Raw genomic sequence first — 15,454 nt, forward strand, 5'->3', positions numbered from 1 at the left:
TTTGTAGCCATAGGCATCCTTTTGCAGAGGCAATTTCATAGTCTATGAAGTTTACTGAGACGTGATTATTGCTGGTTGAAAACTTTAACCCAATACCCGCCAAAGATGACTTGAAATATAGTCAGCTGAGGCAAATTTTGTTAGTCTCTAAGGAGACTTCAGATGATATGTCAATAGTAGGCTGAATTCGATATCGCGAAAAATGAGCTTCTTAAGTTGTTGTCTAGTGTTCTCTCTACAATTTTAGATTTTTTTTAACATCTTTAGAAATCTTGTCAAATTCCTTATTCATTGGTTGTCACGGAGACGTCACATTTTATGTCAATGGTAAACTTTAATCGACATGAGGTTTATCGCTCTCAAATAAACAGAAAATGAGTTTCCAAAATTGTGCTGTAGTGTTCTGTCAACAATTTTAGATTTCTTCTAACATCTTTATAAAACTCCTCAAATTCCAAATTGATTGTTTGTCACGGTAGGCTCTTAACGTTGATAGTACTAAGGATACTTTGTTGCCATATCCAGCAATAACTCTCATAACATGGACTGGGCGTGGTTCCATGCTGTAAGGTTAGAGAAATGCACCATTTGTTTCAGGAGTGTTACACCAGGTACTGGTTGATACTTTTGTAGCCATAGGCATCCTTTTGCAGAGGCAATTTCATAGTCTATGAAGTTTACTGAGACGTGATTATTGCTGGTTGAAAACTTTAACCCAATACCCGCCAAAGATGACTTGAAATATAGTCAGCTGAGGCAATTTTTGTTAGTCTCTAAGGAGACTTCAGATGATATGTCAATAGTAAGCTGAATTCGACATCGCGAAAAATGAGCTTCTTAAGTTGTTGTCTAGTGTTCTCTCTACAATTTTAGATTTTTTTTAACATCTTTAGAAATCTTGTCAAATTCTTTATTCATTGGTTGTCACGGAGACGTCGCATTTTATGTCAATGGTAAACTTTAATCGACATGAGGTTTATCGCTCTCAAATAAACAGAAAATGAGTTTCCAAAATTGTGCTGTAGTGTTCTGTCAACAATTTTAGATTTCTTCTAACATCTTTATAAAACTCCTCAAATTCCAAATTGATTGTTTGTCACGGTAGGCTCTTAACGTTGATAGTACTAAGGATACTTTGTTGCCATATCCAGCAATAATATGGACTGGGCGTGGTTCCATGCTGTAAGGTTAGAGAAATGCACCATTTGTTTCAGGAGTGTTACACCAGGTACTGGTTGATACTTTTGTAGCCATAGGCATCCTTTTGCAGAGGCAATTTCATAGTCTATGAAGTTTACTGAGACGTGATTATTGCTGGTTGAAAACTTTAACCCAATACCCGCCAAAGATGACTTGAAATATAGTCAGCTGAGGCAAATTTTGTTAGTCTCTAAGGAGACTTCAGATGATATGTCAATAGTAAGCTGAATTCGATATCGCGAAAAATGAGCTTCTTAAGTTGTTGTCTAGTGTTCTCTCTACAATTTTAGATTTTTTTTAACATCTTTAGAAATCTTGTCAAATTCCTTATTCATTGGTTGTCACGGAGACGTCACATTTTATGTCAATGGTAAACTTTAATCGACATGAGGTTTATCGCTCTCAAATAAACAGAAAATGAGTTTCCAAAATTGTGCTGTAGTGTTCTGTCAACAATTTTAGATTTCTTTATAACATCTTTATAAAACTCCTCAAATTCCAAATGGATTGTTTGTCACGGTAGGCTCTTAACGTTGATAGTACTAAGGATACTTTGTTGCCATATCCAGCAATAATATGGACTGGGCGTGGTTCCATGCTGTAAGGTTAGAAAAATGCACCATTTGTTTCAGGAGTGTTACACCAGGTACTGGTTGATACTTTTGTAGCCATAGGCATCCTTTTGCAGAGGCAATTTCATAGTCTATGAAGTTTACTGAGACGTGATTATTGCTGGTTGAAAACTTTAACCCAATACCCGCCAAAGATGACTTGAAATATAGTCAGCTGAGGCAAATTTTGTTAGTCTCTAAGGAGACTTCAGATGATATGTCAATAGTAGGCTGAATTCGATATCGCGAAAAATGAGCTTCTTAAGTTGTTGTCTAGTGTTCTCTCTACAATTTTAGATTTTTTTTAACATCTTTAGAAATCTTGTCAAATTCCTTATTCATTGGTTGTCACGGAGACGTCACATTTTATGTCAATGGTAAACTTTAATCGACATGAGGTTTATCGCTCTCAAATAAACAGAAAATGAGTTTCCAAAATTGTGCTGTAGTGTTCTGTCAACAATTTTAGATTTCTTCTAACATCTTTATAAAACTCCTCAAATTCCAAATTGATTGTTTGTCACGGTAGGCTCTTAACGTTGATAGTACTAAGGATACTTTGTTGCCATATCCAGCAATAATATGGACTGGGCGTGGTTCCATGCTGTAAGGTTAGAAAAATGCACCATTTGTTTCAGGAGTGTTACACCAGGTACTGGTTGATACTTTTGTAGCCATAGGCATCCTTTTGCAGAGGCAATTTCATAGTCTATGAAGTTTACTGAGACGTGATTATCGCTGGTTGAAAACTTTAACCCAATACCCGCCAAAGATGACTTGAAATATAGTCAGCTGAGGCAATTTTTGTTAGTCTCTAAGGAGACTTCAGATGATATGTCAATAGTAAGCTGAATTCGACATCGCGAAAAATGAGCTTCTTAAGTTGTTGTCTAGTGTTCTCTCTACAATTTTAGATTTTTTTTAACATCTTTAGAAATCTTGTCAAATTCCTTATTCATTGGTTGTCACGGAGACGTCGCATTTTATGTCAATGGTAAACTTTAATCGACATGAGGTTTATCGCTCTCAAATAAACAGAAAATGAGTTTCCAAAATTGTGCTGTAGTGTTCTGTCAACAATTTTAGATTTCTTCAAACATCTTTATAAAACTCCTCAAATTCCAAATTGATTGTTTGTCACGGTAGGCTCTTAACGTTGATAGTACTAAGGATACTTTGTTGCCATATCCAGCAATAACTCTCATAACATGGACTGGGCGTGGTTCCATGCTGTAAGGTTAGAGAAATGCACCATTTGTTTCAGGAGTGTTACACCAGGTACTGGTTGATACTTTTGTAGCCATAGGCATCCTTTTGCAGAGGCAATTTCATAGTCTATGAAGTTTACTGAGACGTGATTATTGCTGGTTGAAAACTTTAACCCAATACCCGCCAAAGATGACTTGAAATATAGTCAGCTGAGGCAATTTTTGTTAGTCTCTAAGGAGACTTCAGATGATATGTCAATAGTAAGCTGAATTCGACATCGCGAAAAATGAGCTTCTTAAGTTGTTGTCTAGTGTTCTCTCTACAATTTTAGATTTGTTTTAACATCTTTAGAAATCTTGTCAAATTCCTTATTCATTGGTTGTCACGGAGACGTCACATTTTATGTCAATGGTAAACTTTAATCGACATGAGGTTTATCGCTCTCAAATAAACAGAAAATGAGTTTCCAAAATTGTGCTGTAGTGTTCTGTCAACAATTTTAGATTTCTTCTAACATCTTTATAAAACTCCTCAAATTCCAAATTGATTGTTTGTCACGGTAGGCTCTTAACGTTGATAGTACTAAGGATACTTTGTTGCCATATCCAGCAATAACTCTCATAACATGGACTGGGCGTGGTTCCATGCTGTAAGGTTAGAGAAATGCACCATTTGTTTCAGGAGTGTTACACCAGGTACTGGTTGATACTTTTGTAGCCATAGGCATCCTTTTGCAGAGGCAATTTCATAGTCTATGAAGTTTACTGAGACGTGATTATTGCTGGTTGAAAACTTTAACCCAATACCCGCCAAAGATGACTTGAAATATAGTCAGCTGAGGCAATTTTTGTTAGTCTCTAAGGAGACTTCAGATGATATGTCAATAGTAAGCTGAATTCGACATCGCGAAAAATGAGCTTCTTAAGTTGTTGTCTAGTGTTCTCTCTACAATTTTAGATTTGTTTTAACATCTTTAGAAATCTTGTCAAATTCCTTATTCATTGGTTGTCACGGAGACGTCACATTTTATGTCAATGGTAAACTTTAATCGACATGAGGTTTATCGCTCTCAAATAAACAGAAAATGAGTTTCCAAAATTGTGCTGTAGTGTTCTGTCAACAATTTTAGATTTCTTCTAACATCTTTATAAAACTCCTCAAATTCCAAATTGATTGTTTGTCACGGTAGGCTCTTAACGTTGATAGTACTAAGGATACTTTGTTGCCATATCCAGCAATAACTCTCATAACATGGACTGGGCGTGGTTCCATGCTGTAAGGTTAGAGAAATGCACCATTTGTTTCAGGAGTGTTACACCAGGTACTGGTTGATACTTTTGTAGCCATAGGCATCCTTTTGCAGAGGCAATTTCATAGTCTATGAAGTTTACTGAGACGTGATTATTGCTGGTTGAAAACTTTAACCCAATACCCGCCAAAGATGACTTGAAATATAGTCAGCTGAGGCAATTTTTGTTAGTCTCTAAGGAGACTTCAGATGATATGTCAATAGTAAGCTGAATTCGACATCGCGAAAAATGAGCTTCTTAAGTTGTCTAGTGTTCTCTCTACAATTTTAGATTTTTTTTAACATCTTTAGAAATCTTGTCAAATTCCTTATTCATTGGTTGTCACGGAGACGTCGCATTTTATGTCAATGGTAAACTTTAATCGACATGAGGTTTATCGCTCTCAAATAAACAGAAAATGAGTTTCCAAAATTGTGCTGTAGTGTTCTGTCAACAATTTTAGATTTCTTCTAACATCTTTATAAAACTCCTCAAATTCCAAATTGATTGTTTGTCACGGTAGGCTCTTAACGTTGATAGTACTAAGGATACTTTGTTGCCATATCCAGCAATAACTCTCATAACATGGACTGGGCGTGGTTCCATGCTGTAAGGTTAGAGAAATGCACCATTTGTTTCAGGAGTGTTACACCAGGTACTGGTTGATACTTTTGTAGCCATAGGCATCCTTTTGCAGAGGCAATTTCATAGTCTATGAAGTTTACTGAGACGTGATTATTGCTGGTTGAAAACTTTAACCCAATACCCGCCAAAGATGACTTGAAATATAGTCAGCTGAGGCAATTTTTGTTAGTCTCTAAGGAGACTTCAGATGATATGTCAATAGTAAGCTGAATTCGACATCGCGAAAAATGAGCTTCTTAAGTTGTTGTCTAGTGTTCTCTCTACAATTTTAGATTTGTTTTAACATCTTTAGAAATCTTGTCAAATTCCTTATTCATTGGTTGTCACGGAGACGTCACATTTTATGTCAATGGTAAACTTTAATCGACATGAGGTTTATCGCTCTCAAATAAACAGAAAATGAGTTTCCAAAATTGTGCTGTAGTGTTCTGTCAACAATTTTAGATTTCTTCTAACATCTTTATAAAACTCCTCAAATTCCAAATTGATTGTTTGTCACGGTAGGCTCTTAACGTTGATAGTACTAAGGATACTTTGTTGCCATATCCAGCAATAACTCTCATAACATGGACTGGGCGTGGTTCCATGCTGTAAGGTTAGAGAAATGCACCATTTGTTTCAGGAGTGTTACACCAGGTACTGGTTGATACTTTTGTAGCCATAGGCATCCTTTTGCAGAGGCAATTTCATAGTCTATGAAGTTTACTGAGACGTGATTATTGCTGGTTGAAAACTTTAACCCAATACCCGCCAAAGATGACTTGAAATATAGTCAGCTGAGGCAATTTTTGTTAGTCTCTAAGGAGACTTCAGATGATATGTCAATAGTAAGCTGAATTCGACATCGCGAAAAATGAGCTTCTTAAGTTGTTGTCTAGTGTTCTCTCTACAATTTTAGATTTTTTTTAACATCTTTAGAAATCTTGTCAAATTCCTTATTCATTGGTTGTCACGGAGACGTCGCATTTTATGTCAATGGTAAACTTTAATCGACATGAGGTTTATCGCTCTCAAATAAACAGAAAATGAGTTTCCAAAATTGTGCTGTAGTGTTCTGTCAACAATTTTAGATTTCTTCTAACATCTTTATAAAACTCCTCAAATTCCAAATTGATTGTTTGTCACGGTAGGCTCTTAACGTTGATAGTACTAAGGATACTTTGTTGCCATATCCAGCAATAACTCTCATAACATGGACTGGGCGTGGTTCCATGCTGTAAGGTTAGAGAAATGCACCATTTGTTTCAGGAGTGTTACACCAGGTACTGGTTGATACTTTTGTAGCCATAGGCATCCTTTTGCAGAGGCAATTTCATAGTCTATGAAGTTTACTGAGACGTGATTATTGCTGGTTGAAAACTTTAACCCAATACCCGCCAAAGATGACTTGAAATATAGTCAGCTGAGGCAATTTTTGTTAGTCTCTAAGGAGACTTCAGATGATATGTCAATAGTAAGCTGAATTCGACATCGCGAAAAATGAGCTTCTTAAGTTGTTGTCTAGTGTTCTCTCTACAATTTTAGATTTGTTTTAACATCTTTAGAAATCTTGTCAAATTCCTTATTCATTGGTTGTCACGGAGACGTCGCATTTTATGTCAATGGTAAACTTTAATCGACATGAGGTTTATCGCTCTCAAATAAACAGAAAATGAGTTTCCAAAATTGTGCTGTAGTGTTCTGTCAACAATTTTAGATTTCTTCTAACATCTTTATAAAACTCCTCAAATTCCAAATTGATTGTTTGTCACGGTAGGCTCTTAACGTTGATAGTACTAAGGATACTTTGTTGCCATATCCAGCAATAACTCTCATAACATGGACTGGGCGTGGTTCCATGCTGTAAGGTTAGAGAAATGCACCATTTGTTTCAGGAGTGTTACACCAGGTACTGGTTGATACTTTTGTAGCCATAGGCATCCTTTTGCAGAGGCAATTTCATAGTCTATGAAGTTTACTGAGACGTGATTATTGCTGGTTGAAAACTTTAACCCAATACCCGCCAAAGATGACTTGAAATATAGTCAGCTGAGGCAATTTTTGTTAGTCTCTAAGGAGACTTCAGATGATATGTCAATAGTAAGCTAAATTCGACATCGCGAAAAATGAGCTTCTTAAGTTGTCTAGTGTTCTCTCTACAATTTTAGATTTTTTTTAACATCTTTAGAAATCTTGTCAAATTCCTTATTCATTGGTTGTCACGGAGACGTCGCATTTTATGTCAATGGTAAACTTTAATCGACATGAGGTTTATCGCTCTCAAATAAACAGAAAATGAGTTTCCAAAATTGTGCTGTAGTGTTCTGTCAACAATTTTAGATTTCTTCTAACATCTTTATAAAACTCCTCAAATTCCAAATTGATTGTTTGTCACGGTAGGCTCTTAACGTTGATAGTACTAAGGATACTTTGTTGCCATATCCAGCAATAATATGGACTGGGCGTGGTTCCATGCTGTAAGGTTAGAAAAATGCACCATTTGTTTCAGGAGTGTTACACCAGGTACTGGTTGATACTTTTGTAGCCATAGGCATCCTTTTGCAGAGGCAATTTCATAGTCTATGAAGTTTACTGAGACGTGATTATTGCTGGTTGAAAACTTTAACCCAATACCCGCCAAAGATGACTTGAAATATAGTCAGCTGAGGCAATTTTTGTTAGTCTCTAAGGAGACTTCAGATGATATGTCAATAGTAAGCTGAATTCGACATCGCGAAAAATGAGCTTCTTAAGTTGTTGTCTAGTGTTCTCTCTACAATTTTAGATTTGTTTTAACATCTTTAGAAATCTTGTCAAATTCCTTATTCATTGGTTGTCACGGAGACGTCACATTTTATGTCAATGGTAAACTTTAATCGACATGAGGTTTATCGCTCTCAAATAAACAGAAAATGAGTTTCCAAAATTGTGCTGTAGTGTTCTGTCAACAATTTTAGATTTCTTCTAACATCTTTATAAAACTCCTCAAATTCCAAATTGATTGTTTGTCACGGTAGGCTCTTAACGTTGATAGTACTAAGGATACTTTGTTGCCATATCCAGCAATAACTCTCATAACATGGACTGGGCGTGGTTCCATGCTGTAAGGTTAGAGAAATGCACCATTTGTTTCAGGAGTGTTACACCAGGTACTGGTTGATACTTTTGTAGCCATAGGCATCCTTTTGCAGAGGCAATTTCATAGTCTATGAAGTTTACTGAGACGTGATTATTGCTGGTTGAAAACTTTAACCCAATACCCGCCAAAGATGACTTGAAATATAGTCAGCTGAGGCAATTTTTGTTAGTCTCTAAGGAGACTTCAGATGATATGTCAATAGTAAGCTGAATTCGACATCGCGAAAAATGAGCTTCTTAAGTTGTTGTCTAGTGTTCTCTCTACAATTTTAGATTTTTTTTAACATCTTTAGAAATCTTGTCAAATTCCTTATTCATTGGTTGTCACGGAGACGTCGCATTTTATGTCAATGGTAAACTTTAATCGACATGAGGTTTATCGCTCTCAAATAAACAGAAAATGAGTTTCCAAAATTGTGCTGTAGTGTTCTGTCAACAATTTTAGATTTCTTCTAACATCTTTATAAAACTCCTCAAATTCCAAATTGATTGTTTGTCACGGTAGGCTCTTAACGTTGATAGTACTAAGGATACTTTGTTGCCATATCCAGCAATAACTCTCATAACATGGACTGGGCGTGGTTCCATGCTGTAAGGTTAGAGAAATGCACCATTTGTTTCAGGAGTGTTACACCAGGTACTGGTTGATACTTTTGTAGCCATAGGCATCCTTTTGCAGAGGCAATTTCATAGTCTATGAAGTTTACTGAGACGTGATTATTGCTGGTTGAAAACTTTAACCCAATACCCGCCAAAGATGACTTGAAATATAGTCAGCTGAGGCAATTTTTGTTAGTCTCTAAGGAGACTTCAGATGATATGTCAATAGTAAGCTGAATTCGACATCGCGAAAAATGAGCTTCTTAAGTTGTTGTCTAGTGTTCTCTCTACAATTTTAGATTTGTTTTAACATCTTTAGAAATCTTGTCAAATTCCTTATTCATTGGTTGTCACGGAGACGTCGCATTTTATGTCAATGGTAAACTTTAATCGACATGAGGTTTATCGCTCTCAAATAAACAGAAAATGAGTTTCCAAAATTGTGCTGTAGTGTTCTGTCAACAATTTTAGATTTCTTCTAACATCTTTATAAAACTCCTCAAATTCCAAATTGATTGTTTGTCACGGTAGGCTCTTAACGTTGATAGTACTAAGGATACTTTGTTGCCATATCCAGCAATAACTCTCATAACATGGACTGGGCGTGGTTCCATGCTGTAAGGTTAGAGAAATGCACCATTTGTTTCAGGAGTGTTACACCAGGTACTGGTTGATACTTTTGTAGCCATAGGCATCCTTTTGCAGAGGCAATTTCATAGTCTATGAAGTTTACTGAGACGTGATTATTGCTGGTTGAAAACTTTAACCCAATACCCGCCAAAGATGACTTGAAATATAGTCAGCTGAGGCAATTTTTGTTAGTCTCTAAGGAGACTTCAGATGATATGTCAATAGTAAGCTGAATTCGACATCGCGAAAAATGAGCTTCTTAAGTTGTTGTCTAGTGTTCTCTCTACAATTTTAGATTTTTTTTAACATCTTTAGAAATCTTGTCAAATTCCTTATTCATTGGTTGTCACGGAGACGTCGCATTTTATGTCAATGGTAAACTTTAATCGACATGAGGTTTATCGCTCTCAAATAAACAGAAAATGAGTTTCCAAAATTGTGCTGTAGTGTTCTGTCAACAATTTTAGATTTCTTCTAACATCTTTATAAAACTCCTCAAATTCCAAATTGATTGTTTGTCACGGTAGGCTCTTAACGTTGATAGTACTAAGGATACTTTGTTGCCATATCCAGCAATAATATGGACTGGGCGTGGTTCCATGCTGTAAGGTTAGAAAAATGCACCATTTGTTTCAGGAGTGTTACACCAGGTACTGGTTGATACTTTTGTAGCCATAGGCATCCTTTTGCAGAGGCAATTTCATAGTCTATGAAGTTTACTGAGACGTGATTATTGCTGGTTGAAAACTTTAACCCAATACCCGCCAAAGATGACTTGAAATATAGTCAGCTGAGGCAATTTTTGTTAGTCTCTAAGGAGACTTCAGATGATATGTCAATAGTAAGCTGAATTCGACATCGCGAAAAATGAGCTTCTTAAGTTGTTGTCTAGTGTTCTCTCTACAATTTTAGATTTGTTTTAACATCTTTAGAAATCTTGTCAAATTCCTTATTCATTGGTTGTCACGGAGACGTCACATTTTATGTCAATGGTAAACTTTAATCGACATGAGGTTTATCGCTCTCAAATAAACAGAAAATGAGTTTCCAAAATTGTGCTGTAGTGTTCTGTCAACAATTTTAGATTTCTTCTAACATCTTTATAAAACTCCTCAAATTCCAAATTGATTGTTTGTCACGGTAGGCTCTTAACGTTGATAGTACTAAGGATACTTTGTTGCCATATCCAGCAATAACTCTCATAACATGGACTGGGCGTGGTTCCATGCTGTAAGGTTAGAGAAATGCACCATTTGTTTCAGGAGTGTTACACCAGGTACTGGTTGATACTTTTGTAGCCATAGGCATCCTTTTGCAGAGGCAATTTCATAGTCTATGAAGTTTACTGAGACGTGATTATTGCTGGTTGAAAACTTTAACCCAATACCCGCCAAAGATGACTTGAAATATAGTCAGCTGAGGCAATTTTTGTTAGTCTCTAAGGAGACTTCAGATGATATGTCAATAGTAAGCTGAATTCGACATCGCGAAAAATGAGCTTCTTAAGTTGTTGTCTAGTGTTCTCTCTACAATTTTAGATTTTTTTTAACATCTTTAGAAATCTTGTCAAATTCCTTATTCATTGGTTGTCACGGAGACGTCGCATTTTATGTCAATGGTAAACTTTAATCGACATGAGGTTTATCGCTCTCAAATAAACAGAAAATGAGTTTCCAAAATTGTGCTGTAGTGTTCTGTCAACAATTTTAGATTTCTTCTAACATCTTCATAAAACTCCTCAAATTCCAAATTGATTGTTTGTCACGGTAGGCTCTTAACGTTGATAGTACTAAGGATACTTTGTTGCCATATCCAGCAATAATATGGACTGGGCGTGGTTCCATGCTGTAAGGTTAGAGAAATGCACCATTTGTTTCAGGAGTGTTACACCAGGTACTGGTTGATACTTTTGTAGCCATAGGCATCCTTTTGCAGAGGCAATTTCATAGTCTATGAAGTTTACTGAGACGTGATTATTGCTGGTTGAAAACTTTAACCCAATACCCGCCAAAGATGACTTGAAATATAGTCAGCTGAGGCAAATTTTGTTAGTCTCTAAGGAGACTTCAGATGATATGTCAATAGTAAGCTGAATTCGATATCGCGAAAAATGAGCTTCTTAAGTTGTTGTCTAGTGTTCTCTCTACAATTTTAGATTTGTTTTAACATCTTTAGAAATCTTGTCAAATTCCTTATTCATTGGTTGTCACGGAGACGTCACATTTTATGTCAATGGTAAACTTTAATCGACATGAGGTTTATCGCTCTCAAATAAACAGAAAATGAGTTTCCAAAATTGTGCTGTAGTGTTCTGTCAACAATTTTAGATTTCTTCTAACATCTTTATAAAACTCCTCAAATTCCAAATTGATTGTTTGTCACGGTAGGCTCTTAACGTTGATAGTACTAAGGATACTTTGTTGCCATATCCAGCAATAATATGGACTGGGCGTGGTTCCATGCTGTAAGGTTAGAGAAATGCACCATTTGTTTCAGGAGTGTTACACCAGGTACTGGTTGATACTTTTGTAGCCATAGGCATCCTTTTGCAGAGGCAATTTCATAGTCTATGAAGTTTACTGAGACGTGATTATTGCTGGTTGAAAACTTTAACCCAATACCCGCCAAAGATGACTTGAAATATAGTCAGCTGAGGCAATTTTTGTTAGTCTCTAAGGAGACTTCAGATGATATGTCAATAGTAAGCCGAATTCGACATCGCGAAAAATGAGCTTCTTAAGTTGTTGTCTAGTGTTCTCTCTACAATTTTAGATTTTTTTTAACATCTTTAGAAATCTTGTCAAATTCCTTATTCATTGGTTGTCACGGAGACGTCGCATTTCATGTCAATGGTAAACTTTAATCGACATGAGGTTTATCGCTCTCAAATAAACAGAAAATGAGTTTCCAAAATTGTGCTGTAGTGTTCTGTCAACAATTTTAGATTTCTTCTAACATCTTTATAAAACTCCTCAAATTCCAAATTGATTGTTTGTCACGGTAGGCTCTTAACGTTGATAGTACTAAGGATACTTTGTTGCCATATCCAGCAATAACTCTCATAACATGGACTGGGCGTGGTTCCATGCTGTAAGGTTAGAGAAATGCACCATTTGTTTCAGGAGTGTTACACCAGGTACTGGTTGATACTTTTGTAGCCATAGGCATCCTTTTGCAGAGGCAATTTCATAGTCTATGAAGTTTACTGAGACGTGATTATTGCTGGTTGAAAACTTTAACCCAATACCCGCCAAAGATGACTTGAAATATAGTCAGCTGAGGCAATTTTTGTTAGTCTCTAAGGAGACTTCAGATGATATGTCAATAGTAAGCTGAATTCGACATCGCGAAAAATGAGCTTCTTAAGTTGTTGTCTAGTGTTCTCTCTACAATTTTAGATTTTTTTTAACATCTTTAGAAATCTTGTCAAATTCCTTATTCATTGGTTGTCACGGAGACGTCGCATTTTATGTCAATGGTAAACTTTAATCGACATGAGGTTTATCGCTCTCAAATAAACAGAAAATGAGTTTCCAAAATTGTGCTGTAGTGTTCTGTCAACAATTTTAGATTTCTTCTAACATCTTTATAAAACTCCTCAAATTCCAAATTGATTGTTTGTCACGGTAGGCTCTTAACGTTGATAGTACTAAGGATACTTTGTTGCCATATCCAGCAATAACTCTCATAACATGGACTGGGCGTGGTTCCATGCTGTAAGGTTAGAGAAATGCACCATTTGTTTCAGGAGTGTTACACCAGGTACTGGTTGATACTTTTGTAGCCATAGGCATCCTTTTGCAGAGGCAATTTCATAGTCTATGAAGTTTACTGAGACGTGATTATTGCTGGTTGAAAACTTTAACCCAATACCAGCCAAAGATGACTTGAAATATAGTCAGCTGAGGCAATTTTTGTTAGTCTCTAAGGAGACTTCAGATGATATGTCAATAGTAAGCTGAATTCGACATCGCGAAAAATGAGCTTCTTAAGTTGTTGTCTAGTGTTCTCTCTACAATTTTAGATTTTTTTTAACATCTTTAGAAATCTTGTCAAATTCCTTATTCATTGGTTGTCACGGAGACGTCGCATTTTATGTCAATGGTAAACTTTAATCGACATGAGGTTTATCGCTCTCAAATAAACAGAAAATGAGTTTCCAAAATTGTGCTGTAGTGTTCTGTCAACAATTTTAGATTTCTTCTAACATCTTTAGAAAACTCCTCAAATTCCAAATTGATTGTTTGTCACGGTAGGCTCTTAACGTTGATAGTACTAAGGATACTTTGTTGCCATATCCAGCAATAACTCTCATAACATGGACTGGGCGTGGTTCCATGCTGTAAGGTTAGAGAAATGCACCATTTGTTTCAGGAGTGTTACACCAGGTACTGGTTGATACTTTTGTAGCCATAGGCATCCTTTTGCAGAGGCAATTTCATAGTCTATGAAGTTTACTGAGACGTGATTATTGCTGGTTGAAAACTTTAACCCAATACCCGCCAAAGATGACTTGAAATATAGTCAGCTGAGGCAATTTTTGTTAGTCTCTAAGGAGACTTCAGATGATATGTCAATAGTAAGCTGAATTCGACATCGCGAAAAATGAGCTTCTTAAGTTGTTGTCTAGTGTTCTCTCTACAATTTTAGATTTTTTTTAACATCTTTAGAAATCTTGTCAAATTCCTTATTCATTGGTTGTCACGGAGACGTCGCATTTTATGTCAATGGTAAACTTTAATCGACATGAGGTTTATCGCTCTCAAATAAACAGAAAATGAGTTTCCAAAATTGTGCTGTAGTGTTCTGTCAACAATTTTAGATTTCTTCTAACATCTTTATAAAACTCCTCAAATTCCAAATTGATTGTTTGTCACGGTAGGCTCTTAACGTTGATAGTACTAAGGATACTTTGTTGCCATATCCAGCAATAACTCTCATAACATGGACTGGGCGTGGTTCCATGCTGTAAGGTTAGAGAAATGCACCATTTGTTTCAGGAGTGTTACACCAGGTACTGGTTGATACTTTTGTAGCCATAGGCATCCTTTTGCAGAGGCAATTTCATAGTCTATGAAGTTTACTGAGACGTGATTATTGCTGGTTGAAAACTTTAACCCAATACCCGCCAAAGATGACTTGAAATATAGTCAGCTGAGGCAATTTTTGTTAGTCTCTAAGGAGACTTCAGATGATATGTCAATAGTAAGCTGAATTCGACATCGCGAAAAATGAGCTTCTTAAGTTGTTGTCTAGTGTTCTCTCTACAATTTTAGATTTTTTTTAACATCTTTAGAAATCTTGTCAAATTCCTTATTCATTGGTTGTCACGGAGACGTCGCATTTTATGTCAATGGTAAACTTTAATCGACATGAGGTTTATCGCTCTCAAATAAACAGAAAATGAGTTTCCAAAATTGTGCTGTAGTGTTCTGTCAACAATTTTAGATTTCTTCTAACATCTTTATAAAACTCCTCAAATTCCAAATTGATTGTTTGTCACGGTAGGCTCTTAACGTTGATAGTACTAAGGATACTTTGTTGCCATATCCAGCAATAATATGGACTGGGCGTGGTTCCATGCTGTAAGGTTAGAGAAATGCACCATTTGTTTCAGGAGTGTTACACCAGGTACTGGTTGATACTTTTGTAGCCATAGGCATCCTTTTGCAGAGGCAATTTCATAGTCTATGAAGTTTACTGAGACGTGATTATTGCTGGTTGAAAACTTTAACCCAATACCCGCCAAAGATGACTTGAAATATAGTCAGCTGAGGCAATTTTTGTTAGTCTCTAAGGAGACTTCAGATGATATGTCAATAGTAAGCTGAATTCGACATCGCGAAAAATGAGCTTCTTAAGTTGTTGTCTAGTGTTCTCTCTACAATTTTAGATTTTTTTTAACATCTTTAGAAATCTTGTCAAATTCCTTATTCATTGGTTGTCACGGAGACGTCGCATTTTATGTCAATGGTAAACTTTAATCGACATGAGGTTTATCGCTCTCAAATAAACAGAAAATGAGTTTCCAAAATTGTGCTGTAGTGTTCTGTCAACAATTTTAGATTTCTTCTAACATCTTTAGAAAACTCCTCAAATTCCAAATTGATTGTTTGTCACGGTAGGCTCTTAACGTTGATAGTACTAAGGATA

General features: G+C 36.1%; 25 non-coding genes across 25 annotated transcripts; all 25 read left to right on the forward strand.

Moving 5' to 3' along the window:
- The first annotated feature begins 15 nt into the window (after window positions 1-15).
- LOC144385603 (U4 spliceosomal RNA) lies at window positions 16-156 on the forward strand. Its single transcript, XR_013451864.1, has one exon. It is a non-coding gene; the product is annotated as a U4 spliceosomal RNA (small nuclear RNA).
- A 485-nt stretch (window positions 157-641) lies between these two features.
- Window positions 642-782, forward strand: LOC144385629 (U4 spliceosomal RNA). The gene has a single exon (XR_013451889.1). It is a non-coding gene; the product is annotated as a U4 spliceosomal RNA (small nuclear RNA).
- Window positions 783-1,258: 476 nt separating this feature from the next.
- On the forward strand, window positions 1,259-1,399 carry LOC144385604 (U4 spliceosomal RNA). The gene has a single exon (XR_013451865.1). It is a non-coding gene; the product is annotated as a U4 spliceosomal RNA (small nuclear RNA).
- Window positions 1,400-1,876: 477 nt separating this feature from the next.
- LOC144385605 (U4 spliceosomal RNA) lies at window positions 1,877-2,017 on the forward strand. Its single transcript, XR_013451866.1, has one exon. It is a non-coding gene; the product is annotated as a U4 spliceosomal RNA (small nuclear RNA).
- A 476-nt stretch (window positions 2,018-2,493) lies between these two features.
- On the forward strand, window positions 2,494-2,634 carry LOC144385610 (U4 spliceosomal RNA). The gene has a single exon (XR_013451870.1). It is a non-coding gene; the product is annotated as a U4 spliceosomal RNA (small nuclear RNA).
- Window positions 2,635-3,119: 485 nt separating this feature from the next.
- Window positions 3,120-3,260, forward strand: LOC144385630 (U4 spliceosomal RNA). Its single transcript, XR_013451890.1, has one exon. It is a non-coding gene; the product is annotated as a U4 spliceosomal RNA (small nuclear RNA).
- A 485-nt stretch (window positions 3,261-3,745) lies between these two features.
- Window positions 3,746-3,886, forward strand: LOC144385631 (U4 spliceosomal RNA). The gene has a single exon (XR_013451891.1). It is a non-coding gene; the product is annotated as a U4 spliceosomal RNA (small nuclear RNA).
- A 485-nt stretch (window positions 3,887-4,371) lies between these two features.
- Window positions 4,372-4,512, forward strand: LOC144385632 (U4 spliceosomal RNA). Its single transcript, XR_013451892.1, has one exon. It is a non-coding gene; the product is annotated as a U4 spliceosomal RNA (small nuclear RNA).
- Window positions 4,513-4,994: 482 nt separating this feature from the next.
- Window positions 4,995-5,135, forward strand: LOC144385633 (U4 spliceosomal RNA). Its single transcript, XR_013451893.1, has one exon. It is a non-coding gene; the product is annotated as a U4 spliceosomal RNA (small nuclear RNA).
- A 485-nt stretch (window positions 5,136-5,620) lies between these two features.
- On the forward strand, window positions 5,621-5,761 carry LOC144385634 (U4 spliceosomal RNA). The gene has a single exon (XR_013451894.1). It is a non-coding gene; the product is annotated as a U4 spliceosomal RNA (small nuclear RNA).
- A 485-nt stretch (window positions 5,762-6,246) lies between these two features.
- On the forward strand, window positions 6,247-6,387 carry LOC144385635 (U4 spliceosomal RNA). The gene has a single exon (XR_013451895.1). It is a non-coding gene; the product is annotated as a U4 spliceosomal RNA (small nuclear RNA).
- A 485-nt stretch (window positions 6,388-6,872) lies between these two features.
- LOC144385636 (U4 spliceosomal RNA) lies at window positions 6,873-7,013 on the forward strand. Its single transcript, XR_013451896.1, has one exon. It is a non-coding gene; the product is annotated as a U4 spliceosomal RNA (small nuclear RNA).
- A 473-nt stretch (window positions 7,014-7,486) lies between these two features.
- On the forward strand, window positions 7,487-7,627 carry LOC144385637 (U4 spliceosomal RNA). Its single transcript, XR_013451897.1, has one exon. It is a non-coding gene; the product is annotated as a U4 spliceosomal RNA (small nuclear RNA).
- Window positions 7,628-8,112: 485 nt separating this feature from the next.
- LOC144385638 (U4 spliceosomal RNA) lies at window positions 8,113-8,253 on the forward strand. The gene has a single exon (XR_013451898.1). It is a non-coding gene; the product is annotated as a U4 spliceosomal RNA (small nuclear RNA).
- A 485-nt stretch (window positions 8,254-8,738) lies between these two features.
- LOC144385639 (U4 spliceosomal RNA) lies at window positions 8,739-8,879 on the forward strand. Its single transcript, XR_013451899.1, has one exon. It is a non-coding gene; the product is annotated as a U4 spliceosomal RNA (small nuclear RNA).
- Window positions 8,880-9,364: 485 nt separating this feature from the next.
- LOC144385640 (U4 spliceosomal RNA) lies at window positions 9,365-9,505 on the forward strand. The gene has a single exon (XR_013451900.1). It is a non-coding gene; the product is annotated as a U4 spliceosomal RNA (small nuclear RNA).
- A 476-nt stretch (window positions 9,506-9,981) lies between these two features.
- On the forward strand, window positions 9,982-10,122 carry LOC144385641 (U4 spliceosomal RNA). Its single transcript, XR_013451901.1, has one exon. It is a non-coding gene; the product is annotated as a U4 spliceosomal RNA (small nuclear RNA).
- A 485-nt stretch (window positions 10,123-10,607) lies between these two features.
- Window positions 10,608-10,748, forward strand: LOC144385380 (U4 spliceosomal RNA). The gene has a single exon (XR_013451641.1). It is a non-coding gene; the product is annotated as a U4 spliceosomal RNA (small nuclear RNA).
- A 476-nt stretch (window positions 10,749-11,224) lies between these two features.
- On the forward strand, window positions 11,225-11,365 carry LOC144385606 (U4 spliceosomal RNA). Its single transcript, XR_013451867.1, has one exon. It is a non-coding gene; the product is annotated as a U4 spliceosomal RNA (small nuclear RNA).
- Window positions 11,366-11,841: 476 nt separating this feature from the next.
- Window positions 11,842-11,982, forward strand: LOC144385381 (U4 spliceosomal RNA). The gene has a single exon (XR_013451642.1). It is a non-coding gene; the product is annotated as a U4 spliceosomal RNA (small nuclear RNA).
- A 485-nt stretch (window positions 11,983-12,467) lies between these two features.
- Window positions 12,468-12,608, forward strand: LOC144385382 (U4 spliceosomal RNA). The gene has a single exon (XR_013451643.1). It is a non-coding gene; the product is annotated as a U4 spliceosomal RNA (small nuclear RNA).
- Window positions 12,609-13,093: 485 nt separating this feature from the next.
- On the forward strand, window positions 13,094-13,234 carry LOC144385578 (U4 spliceosomal RNA). The gene has a single exon (XR_013451839.1). It is a non-coding gene; the product is annotated as a U4 spliceosomal RNA (small nuclear RNA).
- A 485-nt stretch (window positions 13,235-13,719) lies between these two features.
- LOC144385383 (U4 spliceosomal RNA) lies at window positions 13,720-13,860 on the forward strand. The gene has a single exon (XR_013451644.1). It is a non-coding gene; the product is annotated as a U4 spliceosomal RNA (small nuclear RNA).
- A 485-nt stretch (window positions 13,861-14,345) lies between these two features.
- LOC144385384 (U4 spliceosomal RNA) lies at window positions 14,346-14,486 on the forward strand. The gene has a single exon (XR_013451645.1). It is a non-coding gene; the product is annotated as a U4 spliceosomal RNA (small nuclear RNA).
- A 476-nt stretch (window positions 14,487-14,962) lies between these two features.
- On the forward strand, window positions 14,963-15,103 carry LOC144385385 (U4 spliceosomal RNA). The gene has a single exon (XR_013451646.1). It is a non-coding gene; the product is annotated as a U4 spliceosomal RNA (small nuclear RNA).
- Window positions 15,104-15,454: the final 351 nt, after the last annotated feature.

Source organism: Gasterosteus aculeatus, chromosome 12 (genome assembly GCF_964276395.1).
Source record: "Gasterosteus aculeatus chromosome 12, fGasAcu3.hap1.1, whole genome shotgun sequence".
Taxonomy (NCBI): domain Eukaryota; kingdom Metazoa; phylum Chordata; class Actinopteri; order Perciformes; family Gasterosteidae; genus Gasterosteus; species Gasterosteus aculeatus.